Below are 7,512 nucleotides of genomic sequence, written 5' to 3'. Positions count from 1 at the left end.
AATAGCAATCACATTATCACTAAAATTTCTACACAAAGCAATCCATGCAACTAACTTTGTATTCTACATCACACAAAGCAATCCATGATATATACTAAAATTTCTACACAAATTAAAGCAATCCCCTAAATCAACTACATGAATCCCAACGGATTCCGTGTGGCATGTCCGCGGACGGAGGAGATAGGAGTGGAGAGGAAGGAGATGCGATGGGAGGAGAAGGAGTGGATCAAACCTTGCTGCCGGCGAGGGCCGACGATGAGGTGGCGGTGGCGACGACGTCTTTGGTCGAGGTGGAAGTGTATATGGCCGGGGTGGGTGTGAAATAAGAGGGCGGTGACTTAGGTCTTTTACTAAGTTGACTCACGTGGACCATTGATGGCGTGGGACTAAAGCGCAACGTCATAACTAATAACATCCCAAATAAAAAAAGACTAAAATTAATGAAAGACTTAACTAAATAAATGACTCAAAATTAGAACTGGTCGTAAAGAAATAAAAGTCCTAAAATTTTAAAAACACTAAAAATAATGATGACAAAAATATAATATAAAATGTTCATTATTTTGTGACTAGTATAATCATTAAATACTTAAAACACTTGATAAAATGGAAAAATTATTTCTAGCGTGCATAGAAAATGAATGCCAGTGCTAACAATTTAACTATGGCGTGAATAAAAAACCAACGCCACCACTATATTCCAAACGTTGAGTACATACGGACCAACAGACGGGTGGCATGTTTAGAAAAAGCAACACCAGCACTAAACATATACGGAAATGTTAACGCCCACACGTGTGGGCGTTGACCATCTCGACCACACGCATCCATCACCGTCCAGTACTATATGCACGAATCTTGGCACAATCTGGCCGATTTTCTGTTCCACGTAGGACAAGGCACGTGTGTGATGTGTGACATAGTTCGCCCGCACGTTGGTTGCCCCCCCCCCCCGCGGCCAGCGGTTGCCACTCGGGGGCGTGCGGTGGAACTGCTATGCGCCCGCACGCCACGCGCCGACCGTGGTTGACGTCAAACACGTCGCGCACTTTGCCCGCCTCCCCCTCATGGTTCCATTTACTCATCCCCACAGTTACTCGCACAACCCACTTCGCATTTCAGACGATTGGAGGAGAAGACGAGGGGAGAAGACGACGGCGGAGGCGGAAGAGTCGACGGCGTTCGCGGCCGTCGGTGGTGCTCGCCGAACCGGAGCGGCTTCGCCGGAGCGCCTACAGATTGAAGGTAATGCTCGCTCCCACTCTCACAATCCTTGCCCGCATTTTCTCCCCTTCCCTCCGTATTCGATGCTTCGCTCGAGATTCGTAGAAATTCAGGCGATTTGGCGATGCGCCGGCGTTCCCGCCGGCGGCGGAGTCCTGTGCTTGCCGTTTTCGGTGGCACTGGGCAGTTTCGTCGCCGCCGCGGTGGCAGTCGCGCCGGTGTGGTTCTGCCTGTCCGGAGACACACACTGGTTGTGCCTTGGGATTGGGCCGTTGTTTTCCGATCTGATAGTTGCGCATTGCTTCGAATTGGTATTTGCGATCAGTTCGGGGAGAATTTTGGGGATGAATTTCAAGTCATTATAGTTGCCATTGAACCCTAGATCTAGTTAGTTGTTTTTCAAACTGCAGTGTGAAGGCAAACGTGGTGGTTTGAGTAACTATCATGACTGTATGGCAACTAATTTCCTGAATGACTGTGATAGTTGCCACAAGCATGCTTTTCCATGCGGCAACTAATTTCTTGAATGACTGTGATAGTTGCCACAAACATGCTTTTCCATGTGGCAACTAATTTCCTGAATGACTGTGATAGTTGCCACAAACATGCTTTCCATGTGGCAACTATTTTTTGCTGAATGATTGTGATAGTTGCCACACTGTAGGAATGGTAAAGTGTAGTAAATCGGTAGTCACTGCAGTTTCAGCAACCAATTGCACTGGATGGCAACTAATCTGCACATCAACTGTGTCTGTTGCCACTTGGATAGTATATTCTTGTGGCAAATAGACTGTGAACACACTGTGGCTGTTGCCATGTTGTAGACAGGATAATGTGACAAATTGGCTGCATAACATGGCAACTAATTTGCACATCAATTGTGTCAGATGCCATATATATGCTTTCCATGTGGCAAGTATTTGTCTGAACACAGCATGTCTGTTGCCATGTTACAGTCAGTATGATGTGGCAAATTCATTGTACGGTAGACGTAATTTTCGTGTTTTGCCATGATGACTTGTGATATCTGAACACACTGTGGCAATTTCAGGTTGTTCATTAGATGTTCTTCATCGCTTTTTTGAATTCTGTGTTGTATTTTAGCATGGCAATTTCAACCTAGCACATTTTTGCCATTGAACACATGGCAAGTCATTGTTGTATGAGGATAGGGTGTGAGCTGCCACATCTTAGGTTTGTACAGTGGAGGATTTTGTGACTTTCTTTCGTACTATCTTGTGCTAACATGGCAACTTCAACATTTTGTTTTTAAGTGCATTTACGATCTGTACATTTTCTTTCAAATGTAACCAATGTGCTTAATTGCCACATTTATGTTTTCGACAATCATAGGGGGGGTGCGTGCGTGTTCATGTGATATTTTGCATTCACTAGTTGACATTTTCACTCGAGCCCATGCGGCAAGGACATTCTGTTAGGTGGCAACTGCTTACTTCCTGCATTTTCATTTCCACCATGACAATTTGGTCTGTTCTTACCTAGTAGAATGGCTCGCGGCGATCATCAAAACGATGATGATGATTTCATGGATCCACCAGAGCAGAATCGGGCAAATGGACGGAGAAAAGAGGGCGACGAGGTAACTGTCCACACACCCTCTTCCTCCTGCATATGTTATTGGTTGCTACCTCGAGCTTTGCAGTCGTCTGTCATGAACTAAAATTTCATGACAGTGAAAACATGGCAACAACTGATCATTTGTCTGTTTTTTGCAGAAGAAGAAACGTACTCGCAACAGGGCCTCCCAGGAACGACTGACTTCATTGACTGATAGATTTACCGACGATCAGAAGGGAGCTACTGCTGAGATGGGTATGCAGGCTCTGATGAATGTCCGGTGCACGAATCTAGTCAACCCTATATGCGACTGGCTTGGTGAGATTTACGACCCCGCCTCCAGGGAATTTGTGATTCCGGGACGTGGAAGACTGCCGTTGAACGAGGAATCCGTGTTCTGCACTTTGGGTGTGCCCCGTGGACAAATCAAAGTCCTGTATGAGGTCAATAACAAGATCGAGGAAGCGTTGTTCCCCTGTTTGTTTCCTGGGTTGGAATCCATGCCGAACACGTCTGTACTGGCAGATTCGCTGCAGGCCATGACAACCCATGGCGAGGTTTTTAAGATGAAACTACTCATGTACCTCATCTCAGCTGTTTTCGCGCCGACCACTTCTCTTTGCCCAAGCAACAAATGCTTCCCCATCCTGGTGAATGATCTATCTTTACTACATTATTTTCCTTCATTTTTTTGCTCCGATGTCATGTGCAAGCTAGTCACTGCCAGTGTTTTTTGATGTTCTTTTCCATTTGATTTCTGATGCGGCAACTCGTTGTCCTGAAAATTGTGTGGTGCAGGCGAAACTGAAAGATGTGAAGAACATGAATTGGTGTAAGTTCATTGCCGACTTCCTGCATGATGCATTCTCAAGCAAGATGTACCAGAAGGGTTGTCGACTGCATTTAATGGTATTTTTTTACAAGTCCTTTCTGTGAACACTCTTTTTAACACCTTTTATTCATGCATGGCAACCTGATCATAACAAGATGGCAACTGCCATAATGACAATATGGCAACTGCCATCATGACAATATGGAACTGTCATCATACTATGATGGCAACTGCCATCATGACAATATGGCAACTGTCATCATGACAATATGGCAACTGCCATCACACTATGATAGCAACTAGCACATACAGATGGCAACTTCTTTTTCTCTTTACATGCACTTCAACTTGATGATCGTAGGAACATATATTATCCTGTTTTTTCGCAAAATACCATAATTGCAACTGATATTTCTTTCTTTTTAAAATTGTTGTACATCAGCTCATGTACGTCGACTGTCTTGATCTATCCAGCGTGGATTTCATTGGGACAGGAGGCCTGCCGCCTACGCACAAGTTTGCTATTTCTGCATGGACTATCGATGCTGTCAAGGCTGTGCTTGCTGCAGACAGTGTAACTGATACCAAATATGGAAAACTGCAGGTTAGTTCTGGTTTCTTTCTCTACATTCTTACAAATTTTTGCGGCATAACATATCGTCATGTGGCAACCGTCTGTGGTTAACAAGAGATGACTACCTTTGTTAGCCATGGCTGTCTGCGTATGGTATCCATGTCTCACTCCACATGGCAACTCTGTCATTCTGCTGAAACTTATATCCGCGTCTTTTTTTGTTGTATTTTCAACACATGAACTGCTAGTCAGTGTTCATCATTCTCTCTCTTACATCCTAGCTATTTTTTTGGTTTTTTCCAGCTGATGGCCAAGCATGCTATAGACTACAGCGTGTTTGGGGGGCCTCAAAACTTTGGAAAGTGGATGGACGTGCACTCAGCTCCGTCTTGCCATACTGAGATAATCAAATATATATATCTGTGGTTGCCTTGGATTATTTTTGATGGCGTGCAAGTGACTGTAATATGGTTGGTTATTGATGCTTCTTTTTTCGTGCACAGGTGAGGGCACCTGTTGAGCATCTAATTGGGCAGTTTGCATCCGGAATGACCGGCTTGCTCGGGAAGTTGGTTGAGGGGTGGACTTCCCTTAATGGCTCCGACAGCGACGCGGTTGCGAGGCAGTTCACTACATTTGTCCCAGAACGGACACATCGGCCAACTGGTTGCCGTGGCCGGTATGACTATAACAGTTCCCAAGAGCTTGCTGACACACAAGATGAACTAGATGGAGACGCTGGTCTCAGCAAGGATGACGACGATGACATGGAGAACGTGCTGACACACAAGATGAACTAGATGGAGACGCTGGTCTCAGCAAGGATGACGACGATGACATGGAGAACGTGCAACAGGACACCGATGATGATGAACATGTTGAAGTTCATGCAGGTGGTAAGAAGGGCAAGGATGCACCAGATGTCCCCCCACCGGAGAAAGTCAAAGAACATACGGCTGCGAGAGGCGAGGGGGTGTTGCCATCAAAGAGAGGGAGGGCTCCAGAGGATGTTGGGCAGGGTTCTCCTGGCAAGAGGTCTAGGACCGATCCCGTAGCTCCTAGGAGGAGGTTCGACTTTAATTTTAGTTTTTTATCTATATTTTTGGAGCAGACTGATCCCTTTTTGCATTTGTTTTTGCTAAGCGCAGCAACGAGTTTGCTGTCTGATAATTGCCATTTTTTTCCTCCATCTTATATGTGCAGTGAGGCGACAGCTGGTGGACGAGCAGTTATGAAGAAACAGGCACCAACGCCAACCCGTGTTTCTGCTCGGTTGAACAAAGGTGCCCCCATTGCTGGTGACACCCCTTCCACCAGGTCATCTACTCGTACGACAATGTCCAACACCGGGGATCCTGTCGTGTTGCCAGACCTGAGAAAGCCAGACAAGAAGTAGGTTTTCCATGTGCTTTCATTGACATAGTGCTATATTTTTGATTTTTCAATGCATCTGTTCAGCTTTCCACATGGTCTTCTGTCATCGTCCCCACATGGCAACTGCTGTTTTCAAATGATTTCCTTCCTTTTTAACTGCATGGCAACTCCTGCTTGTTTTTTACATGGCAACTGCTACCTAGGCCAAATGGCAACTCTTATTGTACCTACATGGCAACTGCCATCTTTCCATTGGCTTGTGTGCTCATCCCATACCTAGTTTTGAAATTGCATTCCTGGTAGATCAGACATTTTTATCATTCTTCAAGTTGGCTAGCATGGCAACTCTTGCTGGATTTGCATGGCAACTGCTAACTATGCCACATGGCAACTCATATTCCCCTTACATGGCAACTACCAGCTTTTCCACCTATTTTTCATCTTTTTAGATTTATACCATGGCAAATATTTTTTGTTCATTTTTAATACCTTTTTCATGTGCTTTCTTTTTTGCAGGGTGAAGAAGACTACTACACGCGGGGCCAAGCATATCATTAGGGGCCCACTCGAACGCCTTCATTCAAAGTTGTCAACAGGGGGCAACTCAGATGTTCATGAGGCACCAGTCGACAAAACTGCTGCTGCACCGTCAACTGTTCCCACTAACTCTGACGCAAGTGGCCGACCATCTCCGCCGGTTGTAGATGTGCAGGTTAGAACAACAGGCATCCGTACATCGGGGAGTGACGAGTCAGTATCTGCCAGGACAGCTGAAATATTACCAAATCTTCTGGCAATGAAGGATGCTGTTGTGAGCCATGCCACCCCATCAGCAAGCATTGAGGTGGGCGCCCCCGGGACCAACCTAAGCAAGGAAGATTCCCGCTCATCTGACACTGATTCCAAGCGCGTGCGTGGTGGCACTCCTGTGTCCACGACAGAAGTGGCTGAGGCGGCAGTTCATAATGATATGCCATCTACATGTGAGAGTCTTGGCACAACAGCTCCAGCTCCTGTCGGTGCAGATACTGCTAAGGCGACTGTTTCGCGTGCTGGTCTTCCACCGAGGCGTCGTAGCCCCCGCAAGCAATCAACAGACATACCCAATGCATCAGCTATAGCTAGGAGCAGCAGAGATGAGTCGGGTTATGTTCCTGCGTCCATATTGTTCCCGCCACCTGCCAAAAGCAATGTGATGGAGAAACCGGAAGACTGGAGCACAACTGATGCAGGTGTCAAGCCGGGCACGAGTGACGCAGGTGAACGCCCGGAGCAGACTGCGCCTTTACCCGCAGTGGAAATCCCCAGCTTAAATCTACGCACTTCCAGGCTCCCATTCAATGTTGGTGTCCCCTATAGTCCAAACAAGAAGATTGTCAAGGAAGCTGCGGCTGATACCGCTGACAACACGCCCCACCCTACAAATAAGCCCGATCATTCTATAGCGGCCGATTCAGATATGTTTGTTGATCTTTCACCCTTGGATTCTGCCCCGCAAGTTGTTCGCGGTCCGGCCAATAGGCATGAGAGGCACCCAATGGCCTTCACCCCACCGAGCTTCAGCCTTGGCATCAGTCAAGATCAACCAGTGGTGCCAGATCCTATGCCAGTTGCCTTTGCTTTCCTAGGAGGCATGCCCGCAATGATGGCGCAGCCAATGGTCGAGGGCAGGAAGGCTGTCAAGTTCGCAGAGCCGATCATCCAAGGTACATTTCTTATGTGCTTATCATTTTCTTGTATACATCTGTGTAGTCTGACTTTTGTCCCAAGCATTTTTTTGGGGTTCTCACTTGTGATGGCAACTGTTATGTGATGACATGGCAACTGGATTTGCTGCACCATGTCACCTACATTTTTTTGTTGCCATGCTGCATTTTACATTCGGCAATCACATGGCAACTGAAGTTGATTCAACGTGGCAACTGTA

The sequence above is a fragment of the Triticum urartu genome, chromosome 5 (assembly GCF_003073215.2).
Source record: "Triticum urartu cultivar G1812 chromosome 5, Tu2.1, whole genome shotgun sequence".
Lineage (NCBI taxonomy): Eukaryota > Viridiplantae > Streptophyta > Magnoliopsida > Poales > Poaceae > Triticum > Triticum urartu.
The sequence above is the reverse complement of the archived record's forward strand: the minus strand, read 5'-3'. Positions refer to the sequence as shown.